This window comes from Coffea arabica, chromosome 10c, assembly GCF_036785885.1.
Source record: "Coffea arabica cultivar ET-39 chromosome 10c, Coffea Arabica ET-39 HiFi, whole genome shotgun sequence".
Taxonomy (NCBI): domain Eukaryota; kingdom Viridiplantae; phylum Streptophyta; class Magnoliopsida; order Gentianales; family Rubiaceae; genus Coffea; species Coffea arabica.
In genome coordinates this window covers 9,811,162-9,838,320 of record NC_092329.1, presented here as the reverse complement: position 1 = coordinate 9,838,320, position 27,159 = coordinate 9,811,162, and the positions used below count along the sequence as shown (strand labels likewise).

Here is a 27,159-nt window from a genome sequence, read left to right as displayed (position 1 = left end):
TCAAGTCAGGATCCCTTCATAGTAGGACCGTACCTATCGTAGGTAGGGACGCAAAGAACGACACGTGTTGTAGTGTAATGTGCTAGTAACAGATACGTTATGTTGTGGCCAATGCGCGTGGAGATGAAACAAAATAGAACGTGTTCGAATGCAACAAGTATCAAGGAATAGCGTATGCTGGCGACTGCTTAGGATAGTAGAGGAAGGGATAATTGTAGGATTGAATCAGAAGTGCATAGCATTTGCAAATTTTCCCGCAAGGAATGGAAAAATGCGACAACTCCCTTTAAATGTTATTGTGTGTAGAGAAAGTATCGAAATTAAAATAGATAATAATTATAAATTTGACACGTGCGGGGAGAAGAAATTGGAAGAACAAAAATTGGAGGTAAATGTACTAGTTGTGCGTCAACTTAAAATAGAAAAGGATTCACACACACATATATAATATATATATTTAGTACCCAAATATTCAGCCCAAGCATCCGATTGAGCTTTGAATTGTTCATTCTTTTTTCTCAATTTTTTAATTGATTTGAAACGATCAAAATATCATTAATGTCTTTTTATTTGCATTGGAACTAAATATATGCTTTTATTCATTAAGTATAGTCTGCAAAAGCATACACTTGCAAATGTGGCATTTGAAAAATAGGAAAGAAATGTTATTTGACTATAATTAACAATCAAAAATTGTATTGGTTAGTAACGTTACCGAAATTAAAATCAACAATTAAATTTTATAAACTGGTGTTAAGGAAACCTCCCTCAATTCATTTATTGTTTTACGAATCTTACCAAAAGCAAGCATGACAATCTAAGAACTGTAATACGAAACTAAGGAAATATATTTGCAATTGGTTGTTTTCACTAAAAATGCCCATGAACCATTTAATGATTTAATGATACCAACCTTGTGTGAAGTAAAATATGTATCCTCTCGCCATGTGGACGTATTTAAAATTTGTTATCTTTTATTATGTCTATATTTTTTTTTATTTAAAATAAATCCCCTCATTTTCACGCGCTTCCCAAATCCATGGTTCATCATTTATATTCAATTTGATCAACTTTACTGATGACCTACCTCATATAAATTTGTATTAATTGTGTGTTCTATATTTGTTGTCCATGAAATTGTATGTATTGTTGTGTAATGAAATCGATAACAGTCCTTGAATAGTAGTACTGGTTTGGTTTTTTATGTCTATTACTAAAATATGTGACGTTAATGCCGAGGTATTGGCATTTTTTTCCACTCTTTCATCTTTAGAAGAGTGATATAAATCCATGCATATAGACACAGACATAAATGTATTGTGCGTGTGTTTGAAGACAACATTTGCATCCTAAGCAGCCATTGAGCTTTTGTGTCTCCATTATTGTTTCTGAAGTTTTTAAATTTTTGGAAATTTTTAAAATGTCATTATTAGTTTTGTGCTTGGATTGAACCCAAAAATATGGTTGTATTAGTTAAGTTTAGTTGGTAAAGTCAAAATCTTCCAAACATACCATAGCAAGAAGTAGGAACCATTGGCAATGATTTTGCAATATAATTTCAATTTCAATTACTTACAAAAATAAAATATCATCATGCTTGATATTGGTTAAGTTTACCAAAATAAGAATGAACAATTAAATGCTTCAACTTAATAATAACGAAACCTTCCCCAATTGATTTAGTCTTTGTATTAGACTTAACAAAAAATTAGTTTGACGTATTTAATTCCTATAAAACAAAGTTAGGGAAATATCATTGCAATTGGTTAATTATATTAAAATTAAAAACAGACATATTAATGGGCGAATGGTGAGTGTGTTTGGACAGCCAATTATTTGGCCAAATATATTTGCTGATATCACCATTACAATTTCCAATACACCTTTTTATCTTTCCAATTATCTTTTTATCTCACATACATCACATCACAAAAAGTGCTACAGTAAAAATATTTCAAATAACTTACAATCCAAACACACTCGGTATTTCTTGGCATTTGGTTGCATCCGGACACGTTCCATTTTGTTTCATCTCCACGCGACGTTGGCCATAACATAACGTTACACTACAACACATGTCGTTCTTTGCATTCCTACCTACGGTAGGAGCGGTCAACGCGATCTTACCATCAAGAGATCCCATCAAGTCGTCAAAATGCAGAGAGGGTTTGGGAAAGTTAAGATGACAAGTAGGAAACGGAAAAATCTACCGCAAACGGAAAAACTGGTTTTCATTGGGTGGACTCGTACGCTAGATCTACCAAGTATTTGACCATTTGAATTAGTGTCTCAATGTCCATGTTGCACATATGTCTATCGATGTGTTCGATGATGAAGGCTGGTGTTCAAGTATTAATTTTTAGAAAAACAAGTTAAAAGAGAAAAGTGTCCAACTATATAGGAGTGCAACGATTGCCACAAAAGTTATAAAAGATTATATTTAATGAACTTTACAAGGAATATTTTTTTTATAGCATTAAACTACAAACAATGAATATAATATATATCAATTTCAATCATAATTAATAAGAGTTAGAAAGGTGAAACATCCTTTGGGTTATGGCGAGTTAAGTCAAAAAATATTTTTTTTTATACAATATCCAACTTCAAAAAGTACTTCAATGGTGAATCAAAAATACATCTAAGCCCCTCATTAGTTTGACTATTGTATAATAGATAATTCTATCAGTTTAGAGTTGCTAATCATATAAACTTTATAATCCTAAACCATGTCGTCAATGATAAATATAAACAAGTTTCACCAAATGAAATCATTTCTCTTAAAAGTTAAACTATTCAAATTTGAGGAAAGAAATTTCAGTATAATATATTTACGTAGTGTTACAATTGCAATAGAACTATGAATCATTTTGTAATCCACGATTGAAAGAAAAAATAAAGAAAAAAATTGCTAACATTAATTAAAAAAATTCATAGAATGATGTAAGGGCGAACAACAAATTATTCAAAAAGCTAAAAATATAAACTCAAATGAAAATTTAAAAAGGCACTCATGCAACCCATATCCAACCAAAAGTGGAATGCTTTGTTGCTTGTGCATTGGTGTTGGTTAGAAAAATTAATTTTTAAATATTAAATATTAATTTTTTTCATCTCAATTACATTTATTCTTTCAAAACAATTGATTTTTTTAAAAAGTTTGTGAAACCATAAAAGAAGAAATTTCAAAGCATCATGTTTATGCGTAAAGCATGCGCTCCATTACTAGTTTACTGAAAGGGTGCATTTTAGTGGAATATTTTGAGCATTATTGCACAATTATTTGGTTAAATATTTCATTAATTGGGTGGATTTTTCTAAGATACGATTTTGGTGCCAATTGCAGGATTTGATGCTGAAAAATGCTTAAAATTGAAATTCAGAAGATTTGTCGTACGGGGGGCACTTCAAACAGTGGGATCCACTTGAGAAGTTGAAGAAACTAAATTGTAATAGACACTATTTTATTTTACTTTAGGAAGTCTTGTTTTAATTTTTTAATACCAATTTCTGATAAGGGAAAATCCTCTCCGTGAATTTCGGTGGGACCAAGACAAAAAGAGGGGAGTATTAGACTCAGGAGGTCGGCTTTGCTTAGAGAATTAATTCTTCGTCTGGCTTAGGTTTCTTTTCGTTCTTTGTAGCTTTTGAATGGGGTGGCCCGTAGCTCCGTAAAAGAATCAGGGGACACAAGCCCCAATTGTTGACTTTGCAAATAGCTTTTCCAATTGTATTGACCAAATTGAGTAAGAAGCAATTGAAAAAAGCTTTTCCTCGTAGCATTGTGAGCAATTAGGAGGCAGCCGCCATTGTGGACTCGTTGGCTTTGCCGTTCATTTGGGTTTTGACCGAAACTGGAAGACAGCACCAGACCGTCGTATTTGTATGCTTTGGAGAACAATTGGGAGCAATAAAAATTCATTGCGTTTCTCTTTTGGCGTTGACCGAAGTAGGGAAATTGATCTGAAAACTTTTCCAAACTCCACACGCGTGGCTTGTTCTCTAATTATGGGGAACTAAATTCCTAATTCTAGTCAAGGGGGCAATTAACAAATTGGTTCGATAATTACTGTGAGATCTAAGTCGCTTTTAATTATTTCTTTCAATTATCGGTATTTATATGCTTCCTGCTTTTAATTGCTATAACTTTTGTGTATGATTGATTAGTGCGCAATAATTAATTGTTCATATAGGCTATTATGCTAATTAGGGGTAATTGAATCCGTAATTGTTCGAATATCCTTATCTGAGTAGCAACTGGCGTAATTGGGTTTATGTCAGGGAGACGTATAATCTAATTTAAACGAACCTCGTAGCGTATTTGCTAGTAAGGATTGGGCATTTCTAATTATTAATGCAATCTAGAGATTAAATTCTATAGTCGTACTTAGAGTTATTTTTGGGTTAGAGAAATAGTTAACGGTCGTACCTTAACTATCGAGAAATTAAGGAAGGGTTGGTTGTTTATCGCGTGCATGGCAACTATAACCAATCTATAAATAATTGTTTGAATTATTTTGCATCGATGATCAGTGCCTGAACCGTTTCTGAAGTGTACCCTTGACTAGAACTCTCCTAATTATTTCTTTTAGTTAATTACTTTTTGCAGTTAAATTATTTAGTTAACTTTTAATTCTAAAGCCCCCCATCAATCTTGACTTGAAAAGAAATAAATTTCTCCCCAGTCGCTGAGGAGACGACCCTGCTTGCCACTGTCTACTAGTTAGTGAATTCAGTTAAATAATTAATTCAGGTATATCGCATTAAGCAAACTTTTCGGGAACATGGTGAATCAAGTAACCCATTGCACACTTAGAGTCCCTGCTTCAATACTAGAATTGATTATTGACTGTTTCAGGTGGTAGTTAGGTTTTATTTATTATTATCGCACAGGTTCGGCACCTGTCAATTTTTGCCGCCGTTGCCGGGGACTGGCGTTTGAAATATTTATTTCATTTTGGGTTTAGTTTTTTTTGATATTTTTGCTAGTTTATGCCCCGTTCTTCTCGCACAGGTAAATTGATATACGATTTTGAGATTGAGAAGGCAGCGCGTAGGCGAAGGCAAGAGACCAGGAGACGTAAAGAAGGGCAAGTATCTACTGCAAACGAGTCAATAGAAGACAAATTTAGCATGGCTAACACCCAAACATTAAGGGAGTTGGCTATCCCGGAGTTGACTCACCAGCCCTTGTGCATCACATTTCCCACTTTGGCTGAGAATACCACTTTCGAGCTGAAGTCGGGGTTGATTCACCTCCTACCCTTGTTCCATGGTCTCTCTGGTGAAAAACCCTACAAACACGTCAAGGAATTCGAAGTGGTTTGCTCGAGCATGAAACCTTTTGGGTCATTGAAGAGCAAATTAGATTAAGAGCTTTCCTTTTCTTTCTCAAGGATGCAGCTAAAGATTGGCTATACTACCTACCCGCACGTAGCATTACCACATGGGTACAATTGAAAAAGAAGTTTTTAGAAAAATTCTTTCCTGCATCCCGGGCTGCGAGTTTGAGGAAGGAGATATGCAGCATCAAACAGTATCCCGGAGAATCCTTATATGACTATTGAGAAAGATTCAACAAGTTGTACACTAGATACCCGCATCATCAAATTAGTGAACAACTGTTGATCCTGTACTTCTATGAAGGGCTCCAGTCAACTGATAGGAGCATCATTGATGCTGCAAGTGGAGGGGCACTGGCGAATAAGACGCCAAGAGAAGCATGGGAGCTTATTGAGTCAATGGCAGAAAATTCGCAGCAATTTGGCTTCCGTGAGAGCAACCCCACCCGTAGCATCAACGAGGTAGAGACGTCATCCATTCAACAGCAACTGTCGGAGTTGACGTCTGGTTAGACAATTAGCCGTGGGGAACGTGCAGCGAGCGAAGGTCTGTGGAATCTGCACAAGTGTGGACCACTGTACAGACACATGTCCCCTTTTGCAAGAGGATGGGGCTGAACATGTGAACATGGCCGGAGGCGTACTCGCACCTCGTAGGCAGTATGACCCATACTCCAACACGTACAATTCGAGTTGGAGAGACCATCCCAATTTCAGTTATGGGAACAGGTCACAAAATTCATTCCCAAATCATCCACCAGGATTTCAGCAACCATGGCAAACAAAACCTCAACTCTCGTCCTCCAATTCAGGAAACTCTTTGGAGGATATTGTCAAAAGCCTAGCCACGACTACTACTCAGCTTCAACAGGAGATCAGATTCTTGACCACGAATACCGCTCAGCTCCAGCAGGAGACTAAAGCCTTAACCACGAGCACTATCTAATTCTAGTAGGGCACCAAAGTGGGCATGAAAGACCAGGATGCTTTAATAAGCCAAATTGCAACTGCCATCAACCGCTTGGAGTTCCACGTTTATGAAAAATTGCTATCGCAACCCGAGGCAAATTCCAGAAATGTAAGTGCCATGACACTGAGGAGTGGCAAGGAAGTGGAGGGACCTAAAGTGAAAAATTCGAAGAGCAAAAATGAGGAAGAGATAGAAAAGGAGATTGAAGAGGAAGGGCGCATCCGCGAAGACTCTAAGGTAACATTCACTCCTTCACCTCTCATCAAATCTGACTTACCTTCTTTTCCTTGCAGGTTGGAGAAGACAAAGAAGGTAGAGAAGGAAAAAGAGCTTTTGGATGTGTTTCGGAAAGTAGATATCAACATCCCCTTGTTGAATGCAATCAAGTAGATACCGAAATATGTTAAATTTTTGAAGGACTTGTGCACCCACAAAAGAAAGTTAAGAGGAGATGAACGAGTGGCGGTGAGAGAAAATGTGTCGACAATACTCCAAAGAAAACTCCCTCCAAGGTGTGGGGACCCAGGTATGTTCACAATTCCATGTAAAATAGGAGATACCTCGATTAGGAAAACGATGTTGCATTTAGGGGCGTCGATTAATGTTATGCCTAAAACTATTTATGCGTCTTTAAATCTTGTGCCATTAAAAGGTACAAGTATTATAATCCAACTAGCAGACCATACCAACGCTTATTCAGAGGGATTAGTTGAAGATGTTTTGGTACAGGTCAATCAGTTAGTCTTTCCTGCAGATTTCTATATCCTAGGCATGGGGGATGAAAGGTCACTAAATCCGTCACCTATTTTGTTAGATAGGCCATTTTTTAGCACTGTTAGGACAAAAATATATGTAAATGAGGGTATTTTGTCAATGAAATTTGATGGAAAAATGGTGAATTTTAATATTTTTGATGCGATGAAGTACTCGGATGATACTAACTCTATTTTTGCTTTAAGTGTTATTGAGTCCCTTATGTAGGAAACGTTCGAATTGGGTGGAGAAGATGCACTGGCAGTAGCTTTGGCCAAACATCTTGAGTTGGGGGCAGTTTCTGATATAGAAATAAATGATGAGTTATACCATACGGTTGAAACTTTGCATTCGCTCCCACCAATTTCTCCGAGGTATGAGCTTGTTTCCCTCTTTGTACTAGAGACTCAAACAAAATTGTTGCCTTCTGTTGTGCAGGCACCCGAGTTGGAGTTTAAGCCTCTCTCAAAGCATTTGAAGTATGCTTTTCTCGAAGACAAGGAGACACTGCCAGTCATCATATCTGCACACCTGTCACCTCATCTTCTTCGAGATCATAAGGAGGCGATTGGGTAGAGCATCGCAGACATCAAGGGAATTAGTCCATCCTTATGCATGCACCGGATACGGCTTGAGGATAATGCAAAGCCGGTAAGACAGGCGCAGCGAAGATTGAACCCACTAATGATGGAGATAGTTAAAAAGGAGATACTAAAACTCCTGAAAGTGGGAATCATCTTAGCCATCTCAGACAGTCCCTGGGTGAGCCTTGTTCAAGTAGTCCCGAAAAAGGCGGGGGTTACGGTAGAAGAAAACCGGGAGGGAGAGATGGTCCCATTAAGGAAACCCACAGGATGGCGCCAGTGCATTGACTACCGATGACTGAATGCCGTGGCGAAGAAGGACCGCTTCCCTCTCCCTTTTATTGATCAGATGATAGAAAGATTAGTTGGTCGTGTCTATTACTGTTTTTTTGATGGTTTGTCAAAGTATTTTCAGATCGCGATAACACCGGAGGACCAGGAGAAAATCACATTCACCTGCCCCTTTGGTACGTTTGCCTACCGGAGGATGCCTTTCGGCCTCTGCAATACTCTAACAACTTTTCAAAGGTGTATGGTGAGTATCTTTTCCGAATATGTAGAAAAGATTATTGAGGTGTTTATGAATAATTTTAGTGTGTATAGGGATAATTTTAATGAATGCCTTGATAATTTAGTTTAATTTTAAAAAAATGCATAGAAGCGAATTTAGTCCTTAATTGGGAGAAATGTCACTTCATGGTGGAGCATGGTATTGTCTTAGGACATGTAATGTCGGCTAGAGGCATAGAGGTAGATAAACCGAAAGTCGATATTATTTTTGCTTTACCTTACCCCATAAGTGTACGGGAAGTGCTGTCCTTTTTGGGTCATGCAGGGTTCTACAGGAGATTTATCAACAATTTCTCCAAAATTGGAGCGCCCCTGTTTAAGTTGTTGTAAAAGGATATAGCATTTGACTTCACCGAGGAGTGCAGGATGACATTTGACAAATTGAAGGAATCGTTAACCTCACCGCCCGTCATCCAACCGCCGGACTGGAGCCTCCCATTTGAAATAATGTGTAACGCGAGTGACTATGCAGTGGGAGCAATGTTAGGGCAAAGAATTGGCAGGACGGCACATGCAATCTACTATGCATCAAAGGCGTTGAATGGAGTTCAACTCAATTATTCTACAACGGAGAAAGAATTACTAGCTGTGATTCTTGTATTAGAAAAATTTAGACCTTATTTGTTAGATGCAAAAGTAACAGTTTTCTCTGATCATGCAATCTTAAGGTACTTGATGACGAAGAAGGATGTAAAACCAAGGCTCATCAGATGGATCCTGCTCCTTCAAGAGTTCAACTTGGAGATTAAAGATAAAAGTGGGCCAGAGAATTTAGTTGCAGATCACTTTAGCCGCTTACTGACACATAAGAAAGAGTAACCATTGAGAGAGACATTTCCAGAGGAGCAACTCCTTGCCATTAATTCATTTGCACCCTGGTATTCTGACATTGTAAATTTCTTAGTGACTAATCAACTGCCTACAGGTTGGCCCAAGACTAAGAGAGACAAGTTAAAAAGTGATGTCAAATACTATATTTGGGACGACCCCTACCTGTGGAGGCAATGTTCTGATCAAATGCTAAGAAGGTGTGTAAGTGTAGGTGAATTCCACTCCATTTTAAATTTCTGTCATTTGTTTACATGTGGAAGGCATTTTGGGCCTAAAAAAACAGCTCGTAAAATGTTGGAGAGTGGCCTTTATTGGCCCACCTTTTTTAAAAATACGTACTTATTTTGTAAATCATGTAATAAGTGTCAAAGGGTGGAAAATATTTTTCGTAGGGACCAAATGCTCCAAACCCCCATGTTGTTTGTTGAAATTTTTATGTTTGGGGGATAGATTTTATGGGTCTCTTTCCCTTATCTTTTGGATTCGTATATATCTTACGTGCTGTAAATTATGTCTCTAAGTGGGTGGAAGCAAAATCCATCTGTACTAATGATTCTAGAGTGGTTGCAGAGTTTCTCAAATCTAACATATTTGTCCGCTTTGAGATGCCGAGAGTTGTAGTAAGTGATAGGGGCATACACTTTTGTAATAAGATTATTGCTGCCCTGTTCCGAAAATATGGCGTGCTCTACAAGGTATCTGCACCTTATCACCCGCAGACAAATGGGCAAGTCGAAGTGTCAAATTAAATCAATCTTGGAGAAGATGGTACACCCGGACAGGAAGGATTGGAGCTTGAAGTTAGAAGATGCACTGTGGGCGTACCGCACCGCGTATAAGACGCCGATTGGGATGTCCTCGTACAGACTTGTCTTCGGGAAGGCTTGTCATCTTCCCGTGGAGTTCGAACACAAGGCGTTTTGGGCGGTGAAGAATGCAACATGAACCTGGAAGAGGCGGGGGTCCAAAGGAAATTACAGCTACAAGAATTGGAGGAAATTAGGAATGAAGCATATGAGAATGTCACGATCTATAAGGAAAAAAGTAAAATCTTCCATGATCAGCAAGTTTCAAGGAAATCTTTTGTAGTAGGGCAAAAAGTCCTCTTGTATCACTCGAGACTTAAACTTTTTCCCGATAAATTGCATTTTCATTGGATTGGTCCCTATGTCGTTTCTAATGTGTTTCATTATGGTGCAGTGGAGATCCAAAGTTTAAAGACGGAGAAGAAATTTGTGGTGAATGACCATCGTCTCAAACCTTATTTTGAAGGATTCTCAGTTAAAGAAGTAGAAGTTGTACACCTCAAGGATCCAATTTATCTTGTTTGAGGGTTCCATCTGCGTCTAGCCAAAGACATTAAATAAAGGCGTTACTTGGGAGGCAACCCAAGACTATTTGTTTTAGTTTTCGTACATTTTTGCAGTTTTATTTAAGTGTTAGTGTCATTTAGTAGTTTGTTGTTTGGTGGCAGGAAGTTGGCAGTTAGACGTGCCCACGTTAAGTGGTCACGTCTAAGGAAAAGAGTTGGAAGGCGACGATCAGAAGACTCTATAGCAGTTAAGCGTGCCCACGCTAGGTAGTCACGTTTAAGGGAAGAAAGTTCTCGTCCGCGGTCAGAAGACTCTACAGTAGTTAGACGTGCCCACGCCAGATAGTCACGCCTAAGGAACTCAATTTTCGAAAATTGGTCAGAAGATTCTATAGCAGTTAGGCGTGGCCACGCCAGGTGGTCACGCTTAAAGTCAAAAATTTTGACAGATGATTAGAAGACTAGAGGGCAGTTAGGCGTGCCCACACCTAAGATAGGGGTTCATTGTTTTGAAAAAAAAAAGTGTGAAAAGACCAAATTGCCCTTGAAAAAAAAAGAAAGAGAAAATTCAAGGACCCGTAGCCCTACTTCTCTTCTTTCTTTTCTTTTTCTTTCTTTCTTTCTTTTTCTTCTTCATTCTTTTCTTCTTGTTCGCCGCCGCCTTCGTCCGCCCTCCGCCGTTACCACTGCTCTGTCGTCCACCAGCAAGCCTGCGCGCCCTTCTCTGGCCCATCGTGCGCTACTCCAGCTCCTCTCCAGGCGCGGCCCATCACGCGAGCAGCAGTAGCAGGCGCGCACCATCGCGACCGCCTTGCGAGCGATCTCCAAGCCACCGCGAGCAGCCAAGCGCGAGCTGAGCACACTCACCAGCAGGCTAGCACCCTTTTCCTTCGAGCCTCTTCGCGCGACAAGAGTAGCAGACCAGCAGCAGTCCACCAAGGTTGGTCCGCACGCCTCAGAGCAGCAGCCCAGCCCAGCAAGTTCCAGGCGCGAATAGCCCGCGAGTAGCCTGCGATCGAGCCCACCAAGCACGTAGCAGCACGTTTTCCTTCGTCTCGCACGTCTCCTCTGTGCGCCCTCAGTACGCAGCAGACCCAGGCGCGCCTGCTCACCCTTCCTAGCACGAGCTTACGCGTTTCAGCACCAGGCGGGCTAGCCCACGCACCTCGCTGCCACCGCAAGCCGCCGCTCGCCCACCAGTCGCACGCTTCCTCCGCACACTCGTCATTCTCTTCCTCCACGCCAGCCTTGCAGCCCAGCGCACGGTGCCTTTTCACCCTGTTGTCGCCCCTACTCTCTACTTCATCCACTACCAGTCAAAAGCTCCGGTGATTTCTTTGTAAATTTCTGTCACTTTAGCTGAGGCCAGATTGTTAATTTTTGTTTAGTTGAGGACAGATTTTTAATTTCGTAGCTAAGGCCAGATTTTTGATTTGCTAGTTGAGGACAGAAATTTTGTGCTTGTTTGGGTGCTGTGATACATTTGTGGTTGATTGTTGACTATTTGTTACATTTTGTGCTTAACCAGTGATATTTGGGGAAAGTGTTTACTCTAGTTGCCTGTTTAATTAGTTTTTGGGGAAATTTTGATGTGTTTTTCTAATTAATTAATTTTTGGGGTAAAATCTGTAGTATTTGGGGGTCATTTTACTGTTTACATGCTTAATTAGTTTTTGGGGTGAGTTTATAGTCTGTTTTTGCAATTGTCTATGGTTGGGAGCTATATTTGGGACCCTTTACTGAGTCAGCTGCCTGTTGACCTCTTTTGTGCACCTTTACCTTGCCTCTGCCTTATCCAACAGACCAAATGACCAAACCAAAGAATAAAGACAAGAGCAAACCTTCCACCTCCACCCCACAGCCTACGGTCCCCTTGGGTGGACCTGCCCCAGCGACTGGTTTGGGTGGGCCTCGGACTCGTCTTGGGCGGAATAGAAAAGTTCATATCTCTTTTCCGGCCCATTTTGACGGTCATTTGACCTTTACCCGGGCTACCGATAAGGAGCGGTACGCCTTAGCGTGCATAAGGAAGATAATTCCTTGTAAATATATCCACGACCCTACACTTGATCAACTGAATCTTAGGGATGAGGTCACGAAGCATCTAGCTGACATAAGTTGGACCCGTTATGCTGCTATCATTCTACCTGCTTTTACTGAACTGACGTGGGAATTCTATGCTACGTTTGAGTTTAATATCCCTGATGAATTCTCCGTTACCACTCCTGGGATAGTGCAGTTTAGGTTAATGGGTAGAGAGTTCATCCAATCTATCACTAAATTTAATTTGGCCCTTGGGTTCATTGACGTTTCCTACTCCCAGAGTGAGGAATATATGCATAGTCCGTGCAAATACTCGGATCCATTTTTCTCTCATAACATTGGTTATTGGAGAGAATTGTCGGTTGACCGACACAACTATGACCCCAGCCAGTCTAAGGCATCTTTTCTTAAGAGCCCCGCCTACCGTTATTTACATAGATTTATAACTTACAGTTTCCCTGGTAGAAAGGATAGTTCGGGTACTTTGACCAAACCTGAATTCTTTTTCATTTGGTACATGGTTGCTCGGAGAAAGGTCAATTTGGGTTGCTGGTTTGCCCTCCACCTCCGAACTGTCTTAAGTAAGAAAAATAAGCCATTAATCTTAGGCTCATTTATCACTCAATTGGCTGTAAATCTTTGAGCTTTGGACTTGAATAATCATAATTTGCATCAGGCATGTATTATGGAACCCTAGATTTAGTTTGCTTGGAAAAAATGAGTCTTGTGCAACATGTAAATGGCGTTTTTCAGTACGCCCCCCGGGGCCAATCTATGTTGCTCCGAAGTGCAAAGCTTTCAAATCCACCACCTCGAAGGCTGATGGTCTTTCCACGGATGCCCCCGGATAGTCCTCTTCGGCCCCTCCACCGTCTTCCTCCGCCGATAGCCAGTTTGTAGCCCTTCGGTTCCAAATGCAGCACATGGACACTCGTATGGAGCGGATGGAGTTTCAAATGGCCGGAATGGCCCAGAATTTGGCGCAGTACCTCCACCACGTGGGTTTCCGCCCGCCCTTCCCTCCACGACCTTAGTTCACTTCTGCCCTCTTTCGTTTTAAGGGAAGTGTCGTTGCCCCTTTACCTCGATTTTGCTCTTTATTTGCTTACATTGGGGGCAATGTAAGGTTTAGGTGTGGGGGAGGATTAACTATACTTTTAGTGGAGTTTTTAGTTGTTTGGTGTGCATTTTTCTTGTCTTAGTAGTTAAACGGTGATGAATGCGATTGAGATATGAGTTTAAGTAGTAAATTCATGCCATGGGGTGTTCTACTATTTCTCGATGAATTGATTGATGAATATGCTGAACTTGACATTAATTTGATCACTTGTGCAATTTTTGAGCCTAATTTTTCGTTTGTTGAGTGATTAGTGCACATGATTTGTCACTTCAGAACTTGCTCAATTATGCGTGTCAAGACCACATTTAAATGAGTTTAATGCACTAAAGTAATAGGACGCCTAGGACTGAACCATTTTTTTGGACTCTCTTAAAAACCAACTTTTAATTTATTTACCATTAGGAAGCTAAGTTGAGCCTTAAACCTTATTTTTCGCTTGATGCCCTAGTTTTTAGCCATAAAACCTTTTTTTAGACTCTCTCTTTGAACCTCGTGTAAAGAAGTGGTTTGATTTCATGACATGAAAATTTGGAGTATTATTTGAGAGGCATTACATGTATATATGTAGAAGAGAGGAAAAAAAGAGGAAGCAAATGACAAAAAAAAATAGAAAACAAAATAAGAAGAAATGCAGGCAATCAACTAGTGAAGTTGATCCTTATGGTGTTGGTATTTATTCAAAAAAAAGGAAAAAAAAAAAGAAAAAGAGAGAAATAGATGAAAAAAAAGAGGAGAAGGAAAAGAAGCCGAAAGTGCGACGAGTGCCAACTTTTACTTCACTGGTTGGACTGTTGAGATGCCTTGAAGTTCCATATGTGCAAGAATCTGTGTGATGAATTTCTGAGCATTTCCTTTACATTTTTACACCCTTTGAATCCTTTTTATCCTACCTTCTCACCCCAGCCCCATTACAACCTTGCAAAGTCCCTTGATTGCTGTATTTAAATTCATAAGTAAGTGGTGACGATATGGTATATGAAGAAGCTTATGGTAGTGTCATTCTATTGTGTTGATTTAAGAGCCATTTTATATACATATCTTATACACTTTGGAGTGAATGAGTGCACTTTAAACTGCGAGAATTGTTGATTTGGTATTTTCTGATTTCGATGAGGTTATTAGGGAATTTGGAATGCCATTTTTGGTATGAACTGCTGTAAATTGCTTGGTATCTTGATTGCACTTCTGAGTTAATTATGCTTGAGGGCAAGCATAATTCAGGTGTGGGAGAAATTGATAGGGTGTATTTTAGTGGAATATTTTGAGCATTATTGCACAATTATTTGGTTAAATATTTCATTAATTGGGTGGATTTTTCTCAGATATGATTTTGGTGCCAATTACAGGATTTGATGCTAAAAAATGCTTAAAATCTAAATTCAGAAGATTCGTTGTACGGGGGGCACTTCAAGCAGTGGGATCCGCTTGAGAAGCTGAAGAAACTAAATTATAATAGACTTTATTTTATTTTACTTTAGGGAGTCTTGTTTTAATTTTTGAATACCAATTTCCGATAAGGGAAAATCCCCTCCTTGAATTTCGGTGGGACCAAAACAAAAAGAGGGGAGTATTAGACTCTAGGAGGTTGGCTTTGCTTAGAGAATTAATTCTTCGTCTGGCTTAGGTTTCTTTTCGTTCTTTGTAGCTTTTGAATGGGGTGGCCCGTAGCTCTGTAAAAGAATCAGGGGACACAAGCCCCAATTGTTGACTTTGCAAATAGCTTTTCCAATTGTATTGACCAAATTGAGTAAGAAACAATTGAAAAAAGCTTTTCCTCATAGCATTGTGAGCAATTAGGAGGCAGCCGCCATTGTGGACTTCTTGGCTTTGCTTTTCATTTGGGTTTTGATTGAAACTGGAAGACAACACCAGACCGTCGTATTTGTATGCTTTGGAGAACAATTGGGAGCAATAAAAATTCATTGTGTTTCTCTCTTGGCGTTGATCGAAGTAGGGAAATTGATCTGAAATCTTTTCCAAACTCCACACGCGCGGCTTGTTCTCTAATTATGGGGAACTAAATCCCTAATTCTAGTCAAGAGAGCAACTGACGAATTGATTCACCAATTACTGTGAGATCTAATCTGCTTTTAATTATTTCTTTCAATTATCAGTATTTATATGCTTGCTGCTTTTAATTGCTATAGCTCTTGTGTATGATTGATTAGTGCGCAATAATTAATTGTTCATATAGGCTATTATGCTAATTAGAGGTAATTGAATCCGTAATTGTTCGAATATCCCTATCTGAGTAGCAACTGGCGTAATTGGGTTTATGTCAGAGAAACGTATAATCTAATTTAAACGAACCTCGTAGCGTATTTGCTAGTTAGGATTGGACCTTTCTAATTATTAATGCAATCTAGAGATTAAATCCTAAATCCTATGGTCATACCTAGGCTTGTTTTTGGGTTAGAGAAATAGTTAACGGTCGTACCTTAACTACCGAGAAATTAAGGAAGGGTTGGTTGTTTATCGCGTGCATGACAACTATAACCAATTTATAAATAATTGTTTGAATTATTTTTGCATCGATGATCAGTGCCTGAACCGCTTCTGAAGTGTACCCTTGGCTAGAACTCTCCTAATTATTTCTTTTAGTTAATTGCTTTCTGCAGTTAAATTATTTAGTTAACTTTTAATTCTAAAACCCCCATCAATCTTGCCTTGAAAAGGAATAAATTTCTCCCCAGTCCCTGAGGAGACGACCCTGCTTGCCACTGTCTACTAGTTAGTGAATTCAGTTAAATAATTAATTCAGGTATATCGGATTAAGCAAACTCTTCAGGAACAGGGTGAATCAAGTAACCTATTGCACACCTAGAGTCCCTGCTCCAGTACTAGAATTGATTGTTGACTGTTTCAGGTGGTAGTTAGGTTTTATTTATTATTATTGCACAGGTTCGACACCTGTCATTTACTGATTTTCTAAAGGGATGCTGACTGATGATAAAGAATCATAGCAACCGAAAGGTCGATGAAAGTTGGTGAAAGCCACTACAATGACTATGAGGTCGTCATTCTTTCCCAAGGCAACCACTATGATAAAATTTCAAGGTTGTTATTTATGAATAAATCCCAGTTCAAATGGACTTTATAGTTTAGACCTATGTTTTCAGAACCGGACTGGGTATCGACTCGGCCGAGGTCAGGGGTCAATGGGTTCTACCGGAAATCGATAGGGGTCGAACCGGATGACGTCATAAATAAAAATTATTTAAAAATTAAAATATTATATATAAAATATCTAATAATATGTTAATATTAATAAAGGTATATTTATATATATTTGATGTTTCAAATATATTTAACAAGAAAATACAAAGAAATTAGAACAATCAAGTAGCAATTTATGTTATTTAATAAATATTAACAAGTTTAAAATTAAAATTATGAATTTAATTGAAAAATAACATCAAATTTTAGGACAATATTTATAAAGTATGAAATATTTGAGATATATTAATAAGTTTTAACAATTTAGGGGGCCAACACATAATATTGAAAAGATTGAGTTTTTTTTAAAAAAAATGCCCATTGAACCAGAAAAATCGATTTTTTCCCTGTCAAATTCGGTTTTTGACCGGGATTTAAATTTCCGGTTTTTTACCATGACTCGGACCGGACACTTGACCGGTTCCCGGTTCGACCGACTGGTCCGGTCCGAGTTTCAAAACAGAGGTTTAGACTGGGTCATAATGAAAATGATGGCCAGTTTCCTAATGAGGAATGAGTTTAGACGATTAATTGACACTTTCTACTCATCCCCAATGAAGAAATACATAGTTTCCGCTTTGTGCTGTTCAACTTAAACTGATTCTTTGTACTAATCGTCTAAGCTCGTATGACTCTTTCACCAAATTGGTCGAATGAAGGTTACTGAATTTTAAATCTCAATGCGCCAATATAATGCACAAAATCCGCAATATTCCTACAACCCTCTGAATCGTTTCAAACTTTATTCAGATTCTAGCTATTCAGCAATTAACAAATAAACCCACAACTGAACAATTTGGTATGGCTGACATAAGGTTAATCTATGTGCTATTCTCGTTTCTTTACCTCATTGTTCCATTATCCGGGGTGGAAACATTTCCAATAGCGAAGCCACGATGCAAGGATACCTGTGGAAGTGAGAAGATTCCATACCCATTTGGAATGCCACAAGAAAATAGGCTTATTGTGATGCAGAATTGTGCTGCAAAAAGTCAGAAAAGTGCTGCAAAAACTTTTTTGCAACACAAAAGCGATAGAATTCAATTGTATCACAAAAATAGCCATTACAAAAGAAGACGACGCAATTTGGAGATGTGCCGTATGTATTTGCATCACTTTTTGTGACGTTGATGCCACTCTACTTGCAGCACAAAAAATGCGCTGCTAAAAATGTCCACAATGTTATGCGACATAAACTTGTGTCGCAAAAAAGTCACTAATATAAAAGCTAGAAATCAATTTTTTTATGGTACAATATTTATGCTGCTCAAATAGATTAAAATCGGATATCATAACAAAATTAAAGTTTCATAGTACACCAGAATAAAGTATCATACATTGCTTTAGTCAAATTCTACAAATTTTATCATTTAATATAGTTCACTCCAATGGCAAGATGTTTTATATATCTCAAGAAGTGCTTGTCTTTAAAAACACAATTTCTTTGTACATCTCTCAAAATCCTGAAATAACACAAAAAATATGGTCATAACCATTCTCGAATACCCAATAGAACTACATTCAATAAAATTCACTTCCAAATTTGGAAAAGTAACGCATATCCATTACCCAATAGAACTAAATTCAATAAAATTTCAAGGTGGAAGGAGGAGAATTTAAGAAGAATGAGCAGACTCCCATGATAAAAGATGTGCTCCACCATCTACTAAAGAAATACAATCTGAGGACCACACAACTTCCTTACAGACAGTATGCTTCACAATAAATCACCTGGGTTCCATAACAGCCAACCGACTATATTAAAAACACAACAAAATCTGTAAGGGGATTAATTCTCTAAAGTTTGCTCTCAAAATTAAATGTCAAAGCAAATTTCTCTTCAACCTATAGAAACTCTAAATCGCATAACTACTCACTCATATATGAGTTTTATGGCCTGCTTCCCTTATTCTAATTTGACTTTTAAGGTTGTTCAGCATTCATTTTCCCCATCCACCAAAATCAGCTGAATGTCATTGTGGAACTCAATTTGTATCTATTTAGCTTTAATGCCTACATCCTCAGGTAACTTGAATTTCAACATATGTGGCGTTGAAATTGACAGGCATGAAATAAACAAGGTTTGCATCACATCAAAGTACTGGGCATCTTAAAGAGTCATTATATTACGTATCCATGCTGGCTGTGCATGCTCAACAGTAGCAAAACTCAACAATGAGAACGCCAACTTCAATCTGATCTCAATCCACAGTCAAGCTGACACTGCAAGGTACATAAAGAAGTGAAGATTACCTTGACAGGGTCAGGAGCAAACTTAAGCTGAACTCCCATCCAATCTGGTGCACTATCCTTACCACCTGCATCTTCATCTTTCAATCCTTTGGATTTGAAAGAAAATGCTGCCTTGAATTTTTCCAGTCTCTTCAGCACCTACGAACCACAGAAATAAATGAAATCAAGAGTATTAACCATCTGTAGGCAGGTTGAATATAGATAATAGCACATCCATATCTATACTTTTCATCCATTTGCTCCATCAAGTCATTGCAAAAATTTCCAGATCTAATACAGCTACAGCCTTCCTTTCAGAGAACACAACCACATCATTTGAAACAAAAAAGTTTTGTGCTCTGACCTCGGTCAATGAATTTAACAAAGGATTATGCACCTTAGGAGAATATTATGTAAAAAGTGTTGGACCTCTGCTCTTATCTGAATACACGAGTATATCTAAAAATAGAATTTCTATATTTTACCTTGAGTTTCCCCAAGCTATGCATTAGGATCTGACATGCATATCCTTTTACGTTTTTCTTTCTTGTTTTGTTTCCCATTTCTAATGCTGGTATTATTTTGGTTCGGTTTACTAATGTTTTGTGTGCTTACTCTCTAAAACACAAACTGCTTCAGCCACTACTCTAAGAACAATAAGTTCTCTCAATACCCATCAATTATAAGTACAAGAACAGAAGGTTTTATACAAGGTATAAACATAAATTGATCAATATGACTGTCAAATGCATACTTCATCCTCGTGTCCTTGGCATCTGCGCTTCTTTTGCTTCTGTAGCTGTCTTTCACGTTCAGCATTGTTCATCAACTGTATGTCAGCATCTGCATTATCCACGAGTTCAGCTAAGGTTTGGACTACTCACTCTGAGCAAAAGTGTCAGCATTGCTTGGACTACCCACTCTGAGCAGAAGTTCTATTATAAAACATGTTCAAAACATCTCATCCAGCATGAGTTTCATTTGAATCATTTTTGTGCATCTTATCCACCACATGGATCTGCCTAATGGTTGAAGTGTCACAATCCGTCTAGGAGTCATAAAAATACCAAAAAAATTCTTGTTCTGTCAGACTTCTTTCACTGGGCAGTAGGAAGGATTACTGCTTGAGCCAATCCATAAACATGCTGAAGAATATCATAAAAAAGCATACAAAAGCTTAGTTGCAGGTATATAGTAATTTCATGGTGACATCAAAGCATTTCAGGAGAAAAATAATAAAGCACTTTCTATCAGGTAAAAAAATATTATATAGTTGTAAATTGCCACTCTCCATAATTTGCAAATCCGATTAAGTCCAAAGTACCAAATACTAAGCATTATGACACTAAATTTGGCTAGAACAGATACAAGTTAATTATGTTAATTGGCATGAATAAAAAAGATTTGTAAGTTATAGGTTCATTTTAACTCTATGCAGAAAACAAACTTACTCTTATCCGTCTTTTGTTCACTTGGAAGAACACCAAGCTCCTTTATTTTCTGTAGTATCTGCTGACGCATCCTTGCATCAAAGTTAGCTTCATCTTCATCACTAAAATCAGAAGCTTCAGACAACTTGGCATCTGATTGTCCCTGTGGTTCTTCCCTTTCTAAACGTAAAGCCTCTGACTGTCAACTGCTTATCCCTTGTAGCTTTAACTTTAGATGCTATCTGCATTAGCAACTTCATTTAAGTGTATGTCCAAGCAATTTATTTATTACTGATCAGGAGAAAATAAATCATATTGGTTGTTCCCCTCAATAAGTGCATGTGATTCAACATTCATAAAGTTTGTCCCTCCAAAACTGACAGCGTGTAGGTGAAGAAAAAATCGTGTAAAATCTATAAAAAAAAATACTAGGTGGATTCCTGGGAACACCATCAATAAAAGCATTGTGAAGACAAAAGCATATAACTTTCCATACTTTATCAAACCCATCGAAATTTTAGGACGTCAAAAACTCTGAGTTAACATTTTTCATGTGATTGGTCAAAAGATGCTCTTTATCTTTGAAAACGTAATCTCAGAGAATAGACAACTTCTAAGAGTTTGCCTTTGCTTCTTTACAGTAGAGTCTTCTTCCCAATATTTCTCTAGTAGTGTCTGGATCCTGTTTCCTTTTTCCTGCAATTCGCTTACCTAGCAGATAGGAAAGTTGGCCTATATGTTTGCATGCCTAGCTTAACAACAATATGTCTAGAGACATAACTCGGTTCCTGCACTATTACTGACAACTGAAAATTGCTTCCACTGCAGAAGTGTTCCGAAGCTAAGATATTAGATGGTTGCCAAAATCTCATGATGGAGGAATTTATGGCACCATCATGAAATGATGATGCAGGAAAGTTTTACCGTCTAGATCCTCTCCAGTCACTCTCTAAACATTAAAAAAAGGTACTTTAACAATCAGTATAGTAGTGCTGTTATGAAATAGTTTCACCATTTTGTACTGAAACAAGTGAGAAGACATTAGTCTTTTACAAGTCAAGTAGCTAATCAGTAGATGGTTAACAAGCTCCAAACAGATCATGAGGAGAAGAACCACAGTTATTGTTGATTGCCATGACAAAAAGAATAAATCATTACCACATCATCTGTATGATTCTCCTCTTCATAAGTCTACCGAGTCGCCACCGTCTCGGTCCCTCTTGATACGGTCCTGGGACAATATGATTCCGAGATACTTGACTTGCCAAAAAATCGATGGAGACGTCACTGTGAAGGGTTGAAACGGTCGAGTCACTCCGAGTCATCCCGAGTCAACTCGAATCCAACCAAAAACCTTTAGAAAAATAAAGGAAAACTCATGGCTTTGGAAAAAAAACCTTTAGACTCTGAACATGAGGATGAATCCTTATTGCTTGAATCAAGTAAATGCCGCGTATATTCTTCCTTTCTTTGGACAAATGCAAAATGTTTTCATTTCATACATTTAGTGCTGATGCGATATCTTCCTTTCGGCAGTGAAAACTATTGAGTTTCTTTTTTTTTTTTTTTGTCGAAACGATAGGATTGTATTAATTGAACAAAAGTATATACAGGCGAGCACTTGCTCGATGCTTTACAATGTGCATTTAGCACAGTAGGTTGGGATTAACCCACTCTACATCATGATAATTGCTCAAAGCTTGAGCACTAAATAAACAACTAAGATCATTCCTATTAGATTTTCCTAGACAAAAGGAGCATTTGTAAAACATAGTACTCAGTTCACGGATATCATTTATCAGGGTAGCTAGCCACACATCCACTATTTTACTCCCTTGAATTTGCTGCAGAAGGTCTTTACCTGGAACTCCAATGCATACTAGCCTCCATCCTTGCTCTGCTACTTTGATCAAAGCCAGTTTGACAACTTCAGCATCGTGTTGAAGTTGACTTTCACTTGCTCTTTCTCTCATCTTCCATCCCACCACATCTTGTCCCTTGCTGTCAGCTGCTACAATACCATATCCAATGGTCTTTGTTTGCTTGTTGCACTTGGTTGTAATCCTGATCTGCATACCTCTTGGTCAGTTTTCTAGATTTTGTCTGGCCTCTTGTTCATTCATTTGTTGTGGTATTGTTGTTTTACCTATGCTACAGCTCCTAGCTTTTTTGGCCCTATTGTTGAACTCCATCCAGGCATTCCAGGCTTTGTTGATCACCTACACTGGTTCCTGTGTTTTGTTGTTAAACTCTTTTTCATTCCTGCATTTCCAAATTTGCTATAGAATATTTGCTATAAGAGATATATGATACATACCTTGAGCTCTATGTTTGGCTTCAGTTAATAATGCCCACTAGGTGTTGAAGTTCCAAGTCAACTCTTGAATCCCATCCCATTGTACTGGGGCTCATTTCCAGATCTTCTTTGCTCTATTGCACTCCAACAGCATATGTTCCAATGTTTCTATATCCTCTCCACATCCTGAGCATATTGGATCTCCTTTCATCATTCTCCTCCATATTAGCTCTTTGACTGGAACTGCTTCTTTTAGACCTTTCTAGATGAATATCTTAATTTTATGACTAATATTTAGGCTCCACAAAACCCTCCACATCTGGTGTCTTGCTTGATTGCTGTTTCATTTAATCCCATGTTTTCTTCCTCTTCCCTCTTGTTCTTTCTTGGCCTGTATTAACTTGTAACCTGATTGCACCGTATATTCTCCATTTTGGTTCCCTATCTAGAAAGTGTTATCCTTTTTTCCTGTGATGCTAATCGGAATTTTGAGAATGTTTTCTGCATCCCCTTTGTTGTAGGTTTTGAAAATGAGGTTTCTGTTCCACCTATAGTCCACGATCAGATCAGCAACTTTGTGTATTTGACATTCTTCTGGTTTGGCTATGATTGGTTTCCCTTGGGGTTGGTTTGGAATCCACTGAGCTTCCCAAATCTAGTTGACTATCCATTCCCTATCCTTCTCCTTATCCCCCATTGGAGATCTTCTCCGGCACTCATAATACTTTGCCAAAACCATGAAGCATTGTTAGGAGTTTTGCATACCAAAATATTGCAATTTCGAAAATACTTGCCCTTCAGAATTTTGCTGGATAATAGATTTGGATGTTTGATGACTCTCCATATCTGTTTGGCCAGCAAAGCTCTGTTAAAGCTTTGAATCTCCTGGATCCCTATTCCTCCTCTTTTCTTCTCATTGGTCAGCTGCTTCCAGGCTACCCAGTGAATCTTGTTTTCGTTGTCCTTTTTTCCCCACCAGAAGTTAGATAGCATGGAGTTGATCTCTTTGCACATCCTGCAAGGTAATTTGAAACAAGACATTGTGTACGTAGGAATTGCCATAGAAGTTGCTTTGATCAGGAATTCTTTTCCAGCTGAACTTAAAAGCTTGTTTTTCCAACTTTGCATCCTCCTCTTGATATTATCCTTAATGTAACCAAACAATTGCACTTTAGTCCTTGATATCACCATTGGCAATCCTAGGTACCTCCCTTGTCATACTGGTTTTATTCTTCCTAGCTCTACATAGACTTCCTCCTTTGTTGCCTAATTCACATTTTTGCTGAAAAACACACTGGACTTGTCTAGGTTAACCATTTGACCAGATTCTTATTCATAAAGTTCTAGTATCCTCTGTGGCTCCTTGCTTCTTGAGAATTGGCTTTGCAAAAGATTAGGAAATCATCAGCAAAAAAGAGATGGGTTATTGAGGGACCTTGTCTGCTTATCTTGACGCCATTCATCTTTCCTGCTCATGTTGCACTTTTTAGCAGATTAGAAAAGCCTTTTGAGCATATGAGGAATAGGTAAGGTGACAGTGGGTCACCCTGTCTAATTCCCCTTTTTGGTAAAATGTATTCCTTACACTCCCCATTAATGTTGAATGAGAAGGAGACTGTACTAATGCATTTCATGATCTATTTTATCCATTTCTCACAGAATCCCATTTTTTCCATCATAGCTTGCAGAAAGTGCCATTCAACTCTATCATAGGCCTTTGACATGTCAAACTTCATAGCCATAAATCCATCCTTACCTTGCTTTTTATTTTTAAGATAATGCAAGTTTTCATGAGAGATAATGATGTTATCAAGAATATGTCTCCCAGGAACGAAAGCAGATTGATTGATGAGAAAGGGTGATTCAGAATAGGTTTAAGCCTATTAACTAGGATTTTAACAATGGCTTTGTAAATCACACTACAGAGGCTAATAGATCTGTACTGCTTCATATTAGTGCGGCAAGGGACTTTGGGGATCAAAGATATGATAGTGTGATTGATAGCCTTAAGCATATTACCAGAATGAAAGAAACTTTTTGTGGCATTTACCAGGTCTCCTTTGATTATGTCCCAAAATTTCTCGAAGAATAGGGGTGACATCCCATCTATGCCAGGAGTGTTGTTGCTTTCATAGAGAAACATGCTGATTTGACTTTCTTTTTTGTTACAGGCTTGATTAGATCCTGGTTCTTGTCTTCAGAAATAGACTTTGGGATCCCATCTAAACTCTCGTGATTGCTACTATTAGTTTATTTGGTGAAAAGTTGCCTGTAGTAGTTACCAATTTCAGCTCCTAGTTCTGCCTTAGTTTCTGTCCAGCTCCCGTCTTCCTTTGGTAGTTTTTGCATTCTATTATTCTTCCTCCTACCATTCACCTGTGCATGAAAGAAATGAGTATTCTTGTTTCCTTCTTGTAGCCATTTGAGTCTAGCTTTTTGGCTCCAAAAAATTTCCTCATCCCTGTAAACTTCCCTCAGTTGCACTTTGAGTATTGCCTTTTCCTTTCTTTTGTTCTCTAGTGATGCTCCTTTAATCTGGTCCAACTGCTCCTTGATGTTCTTGATCCTTTTTCTGGAATTCTTATTGATTCTGTTGCTCCATTTCAGGAGGGCTATTCTATAGTTTCTCACCTTTGTCTTAACCTGAAACATTCTTGAACCCTCAGCACTCTTGTTCCAAGCTTCCTTTATTACATTTGAAATTCCATCCCTTTGAAGCCATCTCTTGTCAAAGAAAAATCTCTTCCTTCTGTTTCTTTCCAATGGGGTATTATCGACTAGTAGAGCACTGTGATCAGAAGCATGTGTCTTAACGTGAGTACATTTAGCATTTTCAAAATTCTGGTTCCATTGTGCACTATTGAGTGTTCTATCTAATCTTTGTTTGATTTCACCATCCCCCTCCCAATTATTGCTCCAGGTCCAAGGTTGTCCTTCACACCCAATGTCTATCAGTTGATTTTCATTGATGAAGTTTCTAAAGTCATTGAAGGTCCACTCTTCTTTGATTCTTCCTCGTAATTTCTTCTCATTGGAGCATATATCATTGAAATCCCCAGCTATCATCTAGTTTCTGCCCCATAGGTTGTTAGGCCTGAAGACAACCTAAGAGGAGGGGTGAATTAGGTTGATTAAAAAGCTAATCAAGTTATAAGCACTTTTTGCTCAATATGAAATTTACCCTCTTTTCTAAGTAATTACCCAATGAATCAATCAATAAAGGAACAATATCACTTGAGAGAAGTAGAAGAGATAAGCAATTTAAGGATCACAACATAACAATAAGTAAATGAGAAGAAAGGAATTGCAAACCAATTGACTATCAAGCTTCTCTTGAACTTGAAGATCAATTCAAACAAGCTTCTTCAAGTTAATGAAATATAACCAATCTTGTGTACAAAGGAAGAGTCACTTCCTCCTTGTCCCAAGTTCCACTGGGTCAAGTTAAGAAGTTTTACTATCCCTCAGGACAACCCTCACAGAGCTACACTATTGAAGTATTCACTCACAAATGAAAAGTTTACAATGAGCTTCACACCACCAAGACTACAAATCTTCTTTGGAGAGTGTTTTCTCACTAAAACTACTCTATATCTTTTGTATCTTCAGTGTGCAAAAGTTGTTTGAAGTTTCTGACCATGCTCTATTTATATGAGACCAAGAAAGTGCTTCATTAATGCTTCCGACGGATAGAAGGTAGTTGAAGAGTCAACTAGCCGTTGGGAGTATCGGACGTCCGGTACTACCGTTGCTTGTGTCCGATAGTAGACAGAGAGTTTGAAGGATAAACTCAATTCTATCGGATGCCCGATACTTCCGATGCTTGCGTCCAATAGTAGATAGAGAGTTTGAAAGATCATCTCAATTCTATCGGACATCCGGTGAAGATGTTCTCTGTCCGATATAATCTGCACTGTCTATCGAATGTCTGGTATTGTCTTTGTGAGTGTCCGATAGCTTTCATCTTCCTTTATCTTCTTTCAATTATTCTTTGAATCAAATTGCTTCAGAGCTGAAAAGTTTTCTTATTGAAAGGATATTAGTATTATCCAATTATTTTGTAAATATCAAAATACAAGGATCAAGATCATCATAGGTGTTTCCTTCATTGTATGGCTGACCACTGTTGTCTTCTTATTGAATCATCATAGCTTGCATAGATTCCAACCATCCACCAGTCACAGTTATTGACTTGATCCTCTATGTGAGCCTCTATAGTAAAAGCTGTGTGTTGCACTTGCACTACTTTGATTTTTGAATTCCAGTATAGGACCATTCCACCTGCTCTCTCCATTGCTTCCACTATGTAACTGTGTTAATAGTTTAGGATCCTTTGAATTTTTTCCATATATTGTTTTCTGTTTTTGGTTTCACATAAGAAAATCAAATCTGGGGAGAGGAGTTGCTTATACTCTTTTAGATGGGGAACTATTAAGAGGCTCCCGACATCTTGACAATTC

The 27,159-nt window shown here is 38.3% G+C and overlaps 1 non-coding gene across 1 annotated transcript; it reads right to left on the bottom strand.

The window, feature by feature from the left end:
* Positions 1–5,504: 5,504 nt before the first annotated feature.
* Positions 5,505–5,611, bottom strand: LOC140016334 (small nucleolar RNA R71). Its single transcript, XR_011822729.1, has one exon. It is a non-coding gene; the product is annotated as a small nucleolar RNA R71 (small nucleolar RNA).
* Between the last annotated feature and the right edge of the window lie 21,548 nt (positions 5,612–27,159).